This window comes from Pelodiscus sinensis, unplaced genomic scaffold (assembly GCF_049634645.1).
Source record: "Pelodiscus sinensis isolate JC-2024 unplaced genomic scaffold, ASM4963464v1 ctg46, whole genome shotgun sequence".
Lineage (NCBI taxonomy): Eukaryota > Metazoa > Chordata > Testudines > Trionychidae > Pelodiscus > Pelodiscus sinensis.
In genome coordinates, this window is record NW_027466036.1 from 785,471 (window position 1) to 800,512 (window position 15,042).

The 15,042-nt window shown below is 53.5% G+C and overlaps 1 protein-coding gene and 5 non-coding genes across 8 annotated transcripts in view; 3 read left to right on the plus strand and 3 right to left on the minus strand.

Annotated features, from left to right (window-relative positions):
* LOC142826092 (general transcription factor II-I repeat domain-containing protein 2A-like) overlaps positions 1–15,042 on the plus strand; it is a 293,839-nt gene that overhangs the window by 69,441 nt on the left and 209,356 nt on the right. The gene's annotated exons all lie outside the window — the stretch shown is intronic.
* On the minus strand, positions 1,262–1,334 carry TRNAV-AAC (transfer RNA valine (anticodon AAC)). The gene has a single exon. It is a non-coding gene; the product is annotated as a tRNA-Val (tRNA).
* Positions 1,768–1,840, minus strand: TRNAK-CUU (transfer RNA lysine (anticodon CUU)). The gene has a single exon. It is a non-coding gene; the product is annotated as a tRNA-Lys (tRNA).
* Positions 7,066–7,137, plus strand: TRNAE-UUC (transfer RNA glutamic acid (anticodon UUC)). Its single transcript has one exon. It is a non-coding gene; the product is annotated as a tRNA-Glu (tRNA).
* On the plus strand, positions 7,705–7,777 carry TRNAF-GAA (transfer RNA phenylalanine (anticodon GAA)). Its single transcript has one exon. It is a non-coding gene; the product is annotated as a tRNA-Phe (tRNA).
* On the minus strand, positions 8,789–8,870 carry TRNAS-AGA (transfer RNA serine (anticodon AGA)). The gene has a single exon. It is a non-coding gene; the product is annotated as a tRNA-Ser (tRNA).

Here is a 15,042-nt window from a genome sequence, read left to right on the forward strand (position 1 = left end):
CCACCAGCAATTGCCATGCTGCAAAGCAGAGAGTGGAGATATCAGGCTCTCTGGTGCAATGGAAAGCATGTTGGACTTTTAAGCTGCAACAAAATACAGGACTATGTAGCTCTTTAAAGTCTAACAAGATGGTTTATTAGATGATGAGCTTTCGTGGGCCAGACCCACTTCCTCAGATCAAATAGTGGAAGAAAATTGTCACAACCATATATATCAACGGATACAATTAAAAAAACCGAACACATATGAAAAGGACAAATCAAATTTCAGAACAGAACGGGGATGCTGGGGGGAAGGTAAATGTCTGTGAGCTAATGATATTAGAGGTGATAATTGGGGAAGCTATCTTTGTAATGGGTAAGATAACTAGAGTCTTTGTTAGGACCCCGCCGTAAAGTGTCGAATTTTAGCATGAATAAGAGTTCAGAGGATTCCCTTGAAAGTGCAGTTTTAAAAGGCTTTTGAAGCAGGATGCAGGTAATTAAGTCATTGAGATAATGTTCTTTCTGGTTGAAATGGCAAGAAACTGGTATTTTTCTGTATTTTGTTTCAGCTACCCTAGACTAACATGGCTACTTTTCTATCACTATTTTAAGCTGCAGTGATTCATGTGAGCCCACCTAGACGTTCAAAGTTTGTGGGTTCAAGTCCCACGAGTGTCACTTTAGCTGCTTTCTCATTTCCGGGGCGCAGCTTTTACAGAACAGGCAATCCTTAGGGTGAAACTGGGGTGGGCTTGAGTCCAGACAGTTCCCAGCAGACCCCAGTGAGGATGGAGGGAAGGGCTGGTTCTTGAGCTTGGGGCTGGGAGTTGTTCTGAAAGGCTTCATGTACCATTAGATCGTTTTATCCCTCCCTGTCTCCTACTAGTGCTGAGCAACACTCAGGCTCTGTCTGCCCTACACTGCTCTTCTGGGAAAAGCTACGCACATTTCAAAACCCAATTTGTGCAGCTTTTTCTTCTGCTTTTTTTGGGGGGCCAGGAAGAGGCTTTTCTGACATTTGGCCTGTTACACTGGGCAAGTCACACAAGGGAGGCAGCAGGCAGAGCCAGCCCAATGCACCAGCCCCCCAGGGCGGGGAGGCCAAGGCACAAGCAGCTGCCTGGCCTGATTCATCTGGCTTCCCCAGGTTGGCACCCAGGGGCATTATCAGCTGACGTTACCCCCCCTCCCCCCTTGTCACATGAGCGTTGGGCTCATCAACAGGCTGGTCAGCAGCAGCTGCTGTTACCTAGGCACTGCAATAAGAGAAGACCATGTGTTTCTGCCTGGCTTTGAACTAGGGACCTTTTGCATGTTAGGCAAACGTGATAACCACTACACCACAGAAACATATTTCCAGGGATGGGACTTGTCTGACTGTTCTGTTCCTGGCTCTTTCTAACACCCTGCTCTGCAGGGGAGGGGGATGCTCCTTGTGAACACTCCACCTCTTGTTCTCAGGGAAGCGACTAATTTCCTCACCAGCCCCTTGAGATTTGTAGCTCAAAGCTGGAGCTGCTGTGGAAGGAGGTGAAGCTACAGAAGCTGACGGGGGACAATCAGGAGGCGGAGGGTTATTTTTTCTCCCCCCTGGGCTGATGTGGCTAGAACTGAGGAGAAGAAAATCCTCTTCCCTTCCCCTCAGAAGATGGAAATTGCAGTTGGTTCTCTCTTTGGTTCTACTAAAGCTGGACCCCAGGACTAGACTTTTTCTTTCTAAAATGCTGGTGAAAACTGAGAGCCAATTGCTCACAGGCTGAGAATGTGAGTTAAGGAAGGGCACCACGCAGCGTGGGGCTTGAACCCATGACCCTGAGATTAAGAGTCTCATGCTCTACCAACTGAGCTAGCCAGGCTGTGTGGCAAAAGTTTCCTAATATCCCATCTCAGGGTAACAAGAGCCAAGTGTTCACTGCCTGACTCAAGGCTCTTTCTTGCCCCTAATGTGGGGTTCTGGTCTGTGGAGAGGCTTGAACTCGAACCCCACTCCCGACACACCCACTTCTTTCCCCACAAGGAACGGCCCCATTTCCATCTCTCCAGGGACAGGGGAAGGGCTCTGGCCTGTTCTCTGCAAAATGCTCAGCCTGTTTCATTTTCTGCAGGAACGAGTGGGATCCATGCGCCCTGTTCCCCAGTGAGAGATATGTGTCCTCTTCCCCCTTTCCACAAACACAGCAGGCCAGGGGGCTATGAGCCTCCAGAGGCCCCTTCCTACTTGGCCTCCCACAAAGCTGGGGTGAAAAGCTGCTAGACCCCAACCCTCCTGGGCCAAGCCATGGCAGAGGTAGCAGGATTTACTCCTGTCTTCTCCTGCCTGTGCCCTGGTACTGAGAGGCCGGCCCCTTTCCAACTCTTATTCCCACGATGCACTTTGTGCAGGGGCCATTGGTCTTTCTGCCAAGGTGCGTGGCTGGGAGCCAGGACTCAGGGCCCTTCCTATAATATACAAATCCCCCACCCTCGCCAGGGGCCAGGTGAGTGAGTTGCCTTGCATATGTGACAGCATCAGACCCCTCCCACCCGTCTGCTCAGTGTGCAGACCAAGCCTAAGGGTAGCACCTGGGTTGTTTGTTACACAAAAGCCTCTTGTTCCCTGCCCAGTTCCCAACATTGGCTGCTGATGCTAACTTCCATGGGGGTGTAGCTCAGTGATAGAGTCTTTGACTGCAGATCAACTGGTCCTTGTCTCAACTCCAAGTGCCCCCTTGGAAAAAATTCCTTCGAGTGTAAACATTTTCCTTTCCAGTTCCATCACACTCTGGCTTTACATTGCTTGAGGTTCTTGACATTAATAAGATCCCTTAATGCAGATCTACTCAACATTGGGATCCCTGGCAGCCATAATCAATGGCATTTAACCAGGATGGACAGGGCAGGTGTCCCTAGCTGGTGTATTCCAGAAGCTGGGAATGGGCGACGGGAGGGATCATTTAATAACTGTCTGTCCTGAGGATTCCCTCGGGACAATGAAATTGGCTGCTGTTGTGAGACAGGATCCTGGGCTAGTTGGGCAACTGGCATGGCCCAGTCTGGCTGCTTTGATGTTCTGTTTGGTTTCTGTTCTTGTCCCCTCTGGGCAAGGGAGAAGGTTCCCCTCATCCTGCGAAAGGCTAGTGCAGGTGAGCAAAGAAGCATGTGTCCTGTGTCCTATATTGTATTATTGTAGTAATAAACCTTTAGATGTTAGATGCTAAAGGATTGGCTCAGCGTGGTTTGTGGGTAAGATCCAGAGGGTAAATTGACCAGGGATCTGGCTTAGAGGTGAGTTCAAGGGGAAACCTCACAAAGGAGATTCCAGGCAGCCAGGCCATGGGGGTCTCTGAGGTTGCTCTGTGAGGTCACTGCCTCCCAGCCAATGAGCTGAGGTGCTGAAAAAGTTCCTTGTGATGTCACTGCTGCCTTGCAGGCTCATGTCCTGCCCCTGGCCAGCCCCTTGGCATGTGTGAGCTGCTCCCCCTGCCCCCCTCACTCAGGGCTGGTTCTGGGGCTCATGCAGGGAACATCAGAGGCTGCTCAGGGAGCCACATTGCTAGGCCAGGGACACTCCTGTGGGGCTGTGAGTGTTGCTGTGCTGCTGTACAGACACGGCCATAGAGTCTCAGGAGGCTGCAGCGGTGGGAGACACTTCCCTGGTTTCAGGAGGGAGACGAGATGTCAAGGCCCATGACTTGGAGCCAGCAACAGATACCCATGGAAAGCTGATTTTCAGAGGGGTGTGATCAGCCCTTCCTGTGTATCTGGGGGTATGTCTATATTACCCCGCTAGTTCGAACTAGTGGGGTAATGTAGGCATACCGCAATTGCAAATGAAGCCTGGGATTTGAATTTCCCGGGCTTCATTTGCATAAGCGGGGAGCCGCCATTTTTAAATCCCCGCTCGTTCGATCCCCGTGCCGCGTGGCTACACGCAGCACGAACTAGGTTGTTCGAACTAGGCTTCCTAGTTCGAACTACCGTTACTCCTCGTGGAATGAGTTTACTCTCCTCTGCTCTCTGAAACAGTTAGCAAGGATGCTGCACAGTTGCTGTCTTCCCCACTGCTAGTCACTGTTCCAGGAACAGAGTGAGTTTTGCCCTGGGCACCAATATTGAGGGTGTGTGCACCTGTTTGTGTGTGAGCCCCCATGGCTCCCATTGGCTCCTGCTGAGGGGTGGAGGGTCCCCTGGCCCCATAGCTCCTCCTGGTCTGGTATTACCTGCTGGGGAGGGTTGGAGGGACCCCAAGCCCTATAGCGGGTCAGAGTCCCGCCTGGCAGGATACAGTTTCAGTTTTTCCCTGGTGGATGCTCCAGACAGGAGGGATGCCAGCGCACTGGCCCAGCGCGGGCCGGCAGTGATGGTTTTCACACATGCAGGGAAATGCCCCGGCTTCTCCCCCTCACAGAGCTGCTGCCCTCCGGGAGGCGGATGAACTGCAGATGCGGGACAGCTCCCTGCCAGCAGGGACAGCAGCCAAGGAACCAAATATCGCTGGGTCTGCAGCCAGTGTTGGGAACTGGGCAGGGAACAGGAGGCTTTTGAGTCACACACGTCTCAGGTAGGACTGTGACTGGTCCAAGCAAGGAATGTGTCTTGGGGCTAGTTTAGTGACACCCCAAGGCCGTGTCTACACAATGGCTGTGTCTAGATTGCATCATTTGTCCATAAAAGGTAGGGGAATTAGCTCAAGTGGTAGAGTGCTTGCTTTGCATGTGCGAGGCAGTGGGATCAACACCCACATTCTCCAGTGATTGATATTTGCTTTTTCCTTGTTTTACAGGCAGAGACAACAAGGGGGCTAAGTGCTTCTAGGGGCCTCTTTGCAAAAGGCAGGGGGCTGGTTTCTGCAGTGCAGTGGGTGTCACGTTTGCCGGGCATAGAAAAGTTCCCTGGCTAAAAGCCAGACAGGCAAAGTCCTGCCTGTAACACCCAGAGGAGGGGATTCACTTGCCTGGGGAGGGCAGGAACAAACCAGCACTTGGCTGCCAGCTGTTTGCACATCTGGACACAGAAGTATCCTGAGCCTTGGTTCTACCAGCCAGTTTCTTTTCAATTCACTGCAAACTGCGTCCCAGCTGTAGGTGACGCTGAATTCACCTGCCTGGGGAGGGTGGGAAGAGACCAGCACTTGGGAGCTTGGCTGCCAGCTGCTTAGCACATCTGGACACAGAAGAATCCCAAGACTTGGTTCTGCCAGGCTCCAGTTTCCCCTCTTCTGTTTCTTTTCAGCTCCCTGCAAACTGCCTCCCAGCTGTGGGTGAGGCTGAGTGTGTGTGAAACCAGCTGCACTTTGGATGATTTTGTTAATTGTTTAAAAAGCCTCACGCACCTCTTCTGCCTGGGGAGGTGTCTGGAATAGACGCCTAGTATGACATCACCCTGGGGTTTTACCCCTTTAACCTCACCCAGAGACTCCTGACAAGTCTCCTGTGTCCATCTCCGCCTCAGGCCAAGTGTTCACATGTTTCATATCGAAGGAAACTCCTCCTCCCTTTTTCCCTGCCAATGCCTCCCGAGCAAGCTGAACCGTTCTGTGCCAATATACCAATAAAGTGTATTATCCCACCACGTCCCTGTGATACCAACTTCTTCCTCCTTATCACCCATAGTCCTGTGTGTCTGTACCAGCATCTAAGACACAGATTAGATTTTGCTTCCCAGTGGTCCCGCGTCCCTCCTTTATCTCTGCAGTTACAGCCCCTGCTCTCTCCCATTTCTGCCCCATCTCCCAGGTGTCCATGTTGTTCACTTACCTGTGGGCTTTGGGCACCTGCCCCCATCAAACCTAGTTTAAAGCCTCCTCACTAGGTTAGCCAGTCTGCACCCAAATACTCTTCCCTTCCTCCACAGGTGAACCCCGTCCCTGCTGAGCAGCCCTTCCTGCAACAGCATCCCATGGGCAAGGAAGCCAAAGGCCCCTGCCCACTGAGCTGTAGCTTTCTGTGCCCAGGGGTCAGACACCGTCTGGGCTCAATGGCTGGAGGGAAGTGGGGAACGGCTGCACTTTGGGAGTCAAAAGTGTTGTCTGGAAACATAAAGAGCCATTTTAAAGCAGCTTTGGAGGAGGGCACCATGGCTTAGCTGGCTAAAGCACCTTCCTCATAAACAGGAGATCCTGGGTTCAAGTCCCAGTGGTGCCTTGTTGTAACCTTTGCTCACATTTACTTATGCCCTTCTGGGACACAGAAGAGGCCTCCCCTGGCCACCCATGGAACTGCTGGTTCAGGAAACGGCTGATTTGAGAGGGGTATTGGGAAGAAGGAAACCACAAGCCTGGAGCCCCTGCAGAAGCTGCTGTCACTGGCAAGCCTGGAGTGAATGCAGAGGCTGCTGTGACTGGCACGGGCAAGGCGGGGCTCTGACTGCAATTGCTGAGACAGGAGAGCCAGCACCACACGTCCTTGTGATTCCCTGGGGGTGTCCGTGCTCAGAGAGCCTGAGGGAGCAACCTTTGCAGCTCCTGTAGCCATAGAGAGTCAGGGTATGTGGGCATCAGGTGCTTCTCACCTGTGGTTTCCTTCTTCCAAACACCCCTCCCCAATCAGCCTTTTCCTGAACCAGCAGTTCCATGGGTGGCCAGGGGAGGCCATCTAAGCCATGGTGCCCTCCTTGGAAAGGGATTTGAAACTGTTCTACTTTATGGTGCCAGACACCCCCTTCCCATTCCAGACTGCAGCCGTTCCCCATTCCCCTCCAGCTCTTGCCATGACTCAAGGCCTGCGCAGCCCAAGACAGTTGATCCAAAACAGAACTGGATAATTTAATGCAGGGAAGGTCAATCAATGGCATTTAACCAGGATGGACAGGGCAGGTGTCCCTAGCTGGTGTATTCTAGAAGCTGAGAATGGGTGACAGGAGGGATCACTTAACAAGTGTCTGTCCTGAGGATTCCCACTGGGCAATGGAATTGGCTGCTGTCGTGAGACAGGATCCTGGGCTAGTTGGACAACTGGCATGGCCCAGTCTGGCTGTTCTGATGTTCTGTTTGGTTTCTGTTCTTGTCCCCTCTGGCCAATGGAAAATAGACCCATGTCCTGAAGGGGACAGAAAGTGGCCTGTGAAAGGCAAGGGTGGTTAAGGAGAGATCCATGTTCATGTGTCCCTGATGGTCTAGTGGTTAGGATTCAGCACTTTCACTGCTGAGGCCTGGGTTCAATTCCCAGTCAGGGAAAGCACTCATAAAATCTGCCAAGTCTTTCCCCTTTTCGCTCACAGGGAGGGCCAGTGGGCTGAAGGGAGGGGTTGGGGTGCCAGAGGCAGGCTCTGACTGGGAGACACTCCCAGCAGCCAAGCACATTTCTCAGGCAGCCCCTTCCCTGCACAGGGGGTACAGGTCACACGCCTGGGTGAATAAGAGCTTGTGGGGACTGGCCAGGGCTTCAAGCAGGCAGCTCCCATTGGCCACACACAAGCTGGGAGCAGGGACCAGGCGTGAAGCCTTTTCCTCTACAGCTGAGAGACACAAAGGGCCCAGCAGCCCCTTCTCTCAGCTGTGCGTGGGGGCAGGGCGAGCAGGGAATCTGCCTGAGGCTTCTTGCTGCCATGTTGGGTGGCTTCATGGGCTGGATCCAGCCCGCTGGCCTGTATTGCCCAGGCCTGGCGTAGAGGGACCCTTGGCTCTGGCTGTGGGGGAGGGGCGCTGTGGAAAGGCCAGTCTGGCCTTCCTGGGCAGGGCATGACAACATGCGGCAAAACATCCTGGACAGAGAATTACAGGCCACACAGGACTCTTCTCACAGCCAAAGTAGCTCAGTGGGGAGAGTGTTAGACTGAAGATCTAAAGGTCCCTGTTTTAATTCCTGGCTTTGGCATGCTCCAATAGGGGCTAATTACTTCAGGTTGATGGTTTTGCTTAGAGCTGTTATCACAACCTGCACTGCAGGAGAAAAGGGGAGATGAGCTGCATCCTGGGGCTCTATCCTGCCACAGGGCAGGTACAAGGGCTACAGTTGGGGGCAATCAGGTGACACCACAAAAAACACTCCCTGTTGGTGGTGCTGGAACATGGCACCACATGAGCATGTTGCTAGCACCCATGTCTCCCCCCCTCAGGGCCACTAGAGATGTCCAGCAGCTCTGTCCTTGCATCCTGGAGCTGTCTGTCTGGGCCATGCACTCACACACACTGGCCCCTCCCTTTCTAGGGCAGGGCTCCTGTTGTTCCTTCCTTTACTCAGCCTGGGAGTTGGGCTTATCCCCAAGCAACAGGGGCTGTGTTTACCTGGGGAGCCACAAATAGCAGCAGAACCCCCTGTTCCCACTTTCTGCTTGGCTTTGAACCAGGAGCCTTTTGCACATTAAGCAAACACGATAACCACCACCCCACAGAAACATGCTTGTTAGTTTTTTTCTGTACATAAACTTGGACAAATATTCTGTTACTAATTCTTTGCCCAAGGCAGAGCAAGAGCAGGGAACAAGACCCCCCCCCCCCAATACTTCTCTAGACCCTTTGCTCCCAACATGGGGGGGGGGGGGGAGCTGTGCACCTCAGGAGGAGTGACAGACATCATATCCCCAACATTTCTGCCCTTCATGGATGGACCTTTGGGGGACGCCCAGACGCTCCATCCTCTCACTCAACTCCTATCACACACTGGAGCAGGGCACCCCCAGGGGTAGGGCTGAGCCATGGGGTGCTGGGCAAGGGGCAGAGGCTGCAGGAGCTGAGCGTTTCCCTAGAGCTCAGGGACCCATAAGGAGGCACCATGCACCGTGTCTCTCTCGGAAGGCGCAGAAAGGGATTGACTGGGGACAGGGAGAGTGGCCCAGGGGTTGTGCAGCTTGTTGCCCTGGTTAGGGCGTGGCCAAAACACAGGCCTCGCTGTGAGCAGGATTTGAACCTGCGCAGGGAAACCCTATTGGATTTCTAGTCCAACGCCTTAACCACTCGGCCATCACAGCTGTGAAGTCAGCAGTGCTCCAGGATCAGGGAAAGTGGTAAATAATCCCAGTGCCCAGGCCTGACCTCACCCGCCCCACAGAATTTACACAGCAAAAATGGCTCCAGAACAGGGCAAGCTTGGGGGCTCATTGCTGGGCCCTGGGTTGAAGCATTAAACCAGCCCCCTCCTGTAGGGCCTGTGAGTGTTGCTGTCCCTGCTGTACAGACAGGGCCATGGAGACAGGGAGAGATTCACTGAATGGGCCAAGGTCACCCAGCGAGTTAGAGCCCAGCTCTGCCCGCAGCGTTCTGCCCCACCCACCGATGTGCTGACTCCCTCGCTGCCAGGGGCTGTTTGCATTGGCCTCTTTTGTTTTCTTTTCTGCTGTGAGACACTGGGACAGTTGGCCAAAGCGTCCCGCAGTTGCCATCTCCCTCTGTGCAGGTGCTGTCCAGAGCCCCGACTAGCAAACGCTGACACTGCTGTTAGGTCCAGACCAGAGGGGAATGTTTAAGGGTTATTTCGGAAGAAGGGTTTTCTCCCCAAATAACTGCATCTAAATGGTGTTTTTTATTTCATAATAAAGTATTTTGAAACAGCACCCGGACACGATGCAAATAGAGCGCAGGATATTTAAATCCCGGTTTCATTTACAATTTTGAACGTCTCCATTTGCATCCCTCTCCTGAAGGAGACTGCAAGTGTCAACATGTCCTGGGTGTTGGAACCTCCCAGTACCTACCTGATGTTCCCTCCCCGCTGCCTGAAGACGTTTGGGAGTCCTCCTGCGTCCCCTGGAGCTGCAGGTCATCAGCGTTGTCATCCTGAAGCTGCAGCCGCTGCTTCCCAGGTGTCTCCATCCCAGACTCCACAACTATCCCTGGAGACAGGGGCTCCCCACACCCCGGGATTCGGTCCAGTTCCTCACAGTATGCACAGTGCTGCAGTGCTTCCCCAGAGCGGGACCTGCCCTCACGGACCCTCACATACCCCTCCCGCAATACGTTTACCTTGGGTCTGACTTGGGCTAGGATGCTGGAGCGGGGAGGTGGCCTTTCTCTGCAAGGCCATCAGCCATTGGGCCACATGTTAGATAATTTCATGGAGGTTAGGTCCATAAAAGGCTAGTAGCCAGGGGATAAAATGGTGCCCCTGGCCTCTGTTTGTCAGAGGCTGGAGACGGATGGCAGGAGACAAATTGCTTGATCGTTGTCTTCAGTCCACCCCCTCCGGGGCACCTGGCATTGGCCACTGTCGGCAGACAGGACACTGGGCTAGATGGACCTTTGATCTGACCCAGTACGGCCGTTCTGATGTTCATATGTTCACAAATGTCCACATTCCTCCTCCTGGACTGCCGGGCCTGCAGAGACTCCCCCTCGGATCACAGCTCCAAGAGGGTTTTTATCTCTGGCCCAGAAACTGACACTGACAGTGTTTCTGCCCCTTGCTTGGTCCTGTGACCAGGCCGGATTAAGGCCTGGGCTAGCCGGGCAGCCGCCCTTTATAGCTGCCATCAGGCGCCGCATGCCTGGCTCCCGGATTGTGGGCTGCAGTAGCTCCCAGCAGCCACCCTGTGGCAGCTGCCCGGGTGGGGGCCACGTGAACCCCTGCAGCGCTGGCCAGCAGCGCCCTCCCCCCATGGCTGCGGGGCCCTGCATGGCCAAGCTCAGCCTGCCCCAGGTGCCCTAAGGCTGCCCACCAGCAGCGGTAGCCGGGCTGGGCCAGGCACGTGCATCCTGCCACCGCCAGCTACATGCATGCGCCCTCCTCCAACCCGGGGCGCAATTGAACTGTCAGCCCGGGGCACCGGAATGGCTCGGCCCGGCCCTGCCTGTGATGTGTCCCTGAAGGGGTCTCTGGGGGCTTGTGCCTGTGACATGGCTCTCCGGAAGGCAGAAGTGCTCGATCTTAGGCAAATGACGCAGAAACAACACTTTACAGCCACAAACACGAGAACAGCTCTTGGTCCGCATCCCCGGGCCACACAGAGTATCCAGAAGTCACTTCCCCACCTCTCCCTTGGCTGCTCTAGTGGTTAGCCCAAAGTCCGATAAACTCTACTCTCCCACCCAACAACCACTGAGACCCAGGGCAAAGAGGCAGCTGGAATCTCTTGCTGCCAGCACCTTGCCTCCCAGCTCCTTCCCTCTCGGCAGCAGCCACAGCGCCTTTCAGTCACTGGGTCAGCCAAGGAAGAGAGGCAGGAATGGGGCCAAGTAGGGAGTCAGGCTGAGGGGGGCAGGCAAAACTCATCTTGCCTTGCAGGGCCAGTGACAACAGCTTCTCTTTTGTGTGCTGCTGAGGAGAAAAACGCTCTGAGCAGGACCATAAAGACCAATTTAAAAGAGAATTTAGACGGGGGCACCAAGGGGACAAGAGTCAGAGCCTGGCAGCGTCTGGGACACAGGAGAGGCCTCCCCTGGCCACCCATGGAACTGCTGGTTCAGGAAAAGGCTGATTGGGGAGGAGTGTTGGGAAGAAGGAAACCACAAGCCTGGAGCTGGTGCAGAGGCTGCTGTGACTGGCACTGGCAAGGCAGGGCTCTGACTGCAATTGCTGGGACAGGAGAGCCAGCACCACACGCCTTTGTGATTCCCTGGGGGTGTCCGTGCTCAGAGAACCTGAGGGTGCAACCTCTGCAGCTCCTGCAGCCATGGAGAGTGAGGGTATGTGGGCATCAGGTGCTTCTCCCTTGTGGTTTCCTTCTTCCCAATCAGCCTTTTCCTGAACCAGCAGTTCCATGGGTGGCCAGAGGAGGCCTCTTCTGTGCCCCAGAAGGACATAGGAAAATGCAAGCACCGGCTGCAATAAGGCACCAGCAGGCATAGAACCTAGGATCTTCTGTTTACGAAACAAGCACTTTAGCCAGCTGAGCCATGGTGCCCTTTTCAGGTTCCTGGGTGAAACTGCTTTATGGTCCCAGACAACACCTTTGACTCCCAAAGTGCAGCAATTTCCTTTCAGCTCTGGCAGTGTCTGCGGCTGAGTTGCACAAAGGAAGATACAAGATCCCTGGCAGGGTCTTTGCTGGATGAACGTGCCTGAGGAAAGACGCTGGAAGCGCAACAGACACACAAAAGGGGACGAGGGACAGTTTGAGTCGCACACGAGGCTGGTGGCGCAGCTCAGCCAGGGACCTTATCCACTCACAGAGCTTCACAGCTTCTCCACCCCCCAAACCCCACCAGGCAAACTGCCCCATGGGCCTCGCCCGCACCATGCTCAGGGTCTGGGGATTGTCTGTCAATTTGCCAGACCAAATAACTAGCTCCCCACTGCTCTGGAGTCTCTGCCTCTCATGGGCCTTCTTATCCTCAGGCTCCTCTTTGTCTCCAGACAGACCCTGATACAGCCACCTCCATCTGGCTGTCACTCCTGGGCCTTCTAGAGCAAAATGTGCCCCTTCATTCGGACACCTGGGCTTTTAGCAACCAGATCTGCACCTAACACCAGCACTTGCTAGTGAGGGGTCTGAACAGTTTCTGTAGAGAAGGAGACAGCAACTGCCCATCACCTTGCCAACTACTTCAGAGAGCAGAGGAACTCTTTGTCAGTGAAAGGAAACTGTCACCCCAGCTGGGACTTGAACCCACAATCCCTGACTCAGGAAGCCCGTGGCTTGCCCATTAGGCCCATGCAGCGCACAGAAAAAGTTGCCAGGGAAAGAAATTCACCCTCCTAAATGGCCCTTCTTCAACTTTTAGCTCCTGATTAAGCCCCTGTGAAGAAGCCAGATACACAGGAAGGGCTGATCACACCCCTCTGAAAATCAGCTTTCCATGGGTATCGGTAGCTGGCTCCGAGTCATGGGCCCTGACGTCTCGTCTCCCTCCCGAAACCAGGGAAGTGACTCCCACGGCTACAGCCTCCTGAGGCTCTATGGCCGTGTCTGTACAGCAGGGACAGCAACACTCACAGGCCCCAATATGTCCCCCTGAGCAGCCTCTGATGTTCCCTGCTTGAGCCCCAGAACCAGCCCTGAGTGACGGGGGCAGAGGGGGAGCAGCTCACACATGCCAAGGGGCTGGCCAGGGGTAGGACATGAGCCTGCAAGGCAGCAGTGACATCACAAGGGCCTTGTGCAGAACCTCAGCTCATTGGCTGGGAGGCAGTGACCTCACAGAGCAACCTTGGCAACAGCCAGGCGGGACAGGCTGCAGGGCTGGGGCATCTCAGAGACCCCCATGGCCTGGCTGCCTGGAATCTCCTTTGGGAGGTTTCCCCTGAGCCTCACTCCTGGCTGAAGCCTGGCTACAGAGAGAGGAGGCCAATGCAAACAGCCCCATGGCAAAGCGGAGTCAGTACGTGGGTGGGTTGAGCTAGAGGCAGAGTTCAACTCTAACTCACTAGGGGTGCGTCCCATAGTTCAAAATAATCAATGCGCCTATTTTGAAATAGCTTATTTTGTAATTTGGGGCTGGCTACACAGCACTTCGAAATAAATCACAAGTGGCCCTTTCCGAAAGAAGCCTTGGGCATCTGCAGGGACCGTGTGGGCTCTGGAACAATGTGTGTGGGGCAGGAGAGCTTTCTTTTTGTCCCAGCAGGGGAATTAGCTCAATTGGTAGAGCGCTTGCTTAGTCTGCAAGAGGCAGTGGGATCAATGCCCCCATTCTCCAACTACAGCTCAGTTCTTATCCCTTACTTTAAGGGTCAGGGGCTCAGTGGCCCCCTCTCTCTTCCTACCTGCTCTCCCAAAAGAGACAGACTTGGCTCCCCTTTCTTCCCCCCCCCCCAGCAATTGCCATGCTGCAAAGCAGAGAGTGGAGTTTTCAGACTCAGCTAGCTAGCAGACTCTGGGGTGCAATGGAAAGCATGTTGGACTTTTAAGCTGTAGTGGTTAATGTGAGCCCAACAAGCCATTCAAAGGCTGTGGGTTCAAGTCCCACCAGAGTCACTTCAGCTGCTTTCTCATTTCCAAGGCACCTTTTACAGACCAGGCACCTTTTCTCCTCCCTGGGCTGATGTGGAGAAGAAAATCCTCTTCCCTTCTCCTCAGAAGATGGAACTTGCAGCTTGTTTTCTCTCTGGTTCTACTAAAGCTGGACCCCAGGACTAGACTTTTTCTTTCTAAAACCTGGTGAAAGCTGAGTGTGAATTGCTTGTAGGCTGAGAATGTGAGTTAAAGAAGGGCATTGCCCAGCATGGGGCTTGAACCCATAACCCTAAAATTAAGGGTCGCATGCGCTACCAACTGAGCTAGCCAGGCTAGTGCAACAGCTTTCCTAATATGCCATTGTAGAGTAGCAGGAACCGAGAGTTCTCAAGTGTCTGACTCAAGGCTCTTTCTTGCCCCCAATGGGGGGTTCTGGTCTGTGGGGAGGTTTGAGCACAAATCCCCCTCCTGACACACCCACTTCTTTCCCCACAAGGAACGGCTCCATTTCCATCTCTCCAGCGACAGGAGAAGGGGACGGTTTCAGGATTTCTTTTACCGCTGCAGCATGGGGAGATGGAGGGAATTCAAACTCCTTTGCAAGCTTTGTTCTTCTGGCACCAAGTGTGACGGGAGGGGTGACATACCATGCTGGCCGCCAGCCACCGGGACCAAACCTCTGAGAAGGAAAATGTATTTTGTTAAAAGGAACAATGTGAAGTGTGTATGCAACTGACTGAACGTGACCTTGCGTTGTGTGTGAGACATAGTGAACCTACTAAAACCAGCCTGATCTAGCTTTTCTGCTGCAAGGATGAGACTAACACCCATGTAACTAAGTTTATCTCTGCATATTGAGATAAAAGTAGCTTTAAGCATTAAGCCAATCGTAACGCTGTCACTAGCTTATGTGATGTCTATTCTATTTTGTGTGCAACCATGAATGTATATAAGGTTTCCATGGACATTTGATTTTGGAAGTCTTTCTTTTGAAACTTCCCACAGCTCTTAATAAAAGTGTTTCTCTCCTTCCAACCCTGAGTCTGGATTTCCGTGACACCTCAAACCAGCTGGACTAGCCAGCCCACATCACACTGAGTGACTATGATGTATAAAAGGAAAGTCAAATCCCCCGGAGCCATTGATTCCCCTATGAGGGGCACGTACAATATACATACATTGCTAATGCTTAGATATATTTGCTATTTGTATAGGAGTAAGACATGACAAAGGTCAAGGCCTGTCACAGGTAATAACTTATAATAAGGAGACGAGGGGAGGTGAAACCAGTCTTCTGTTAAGTAGAGATATG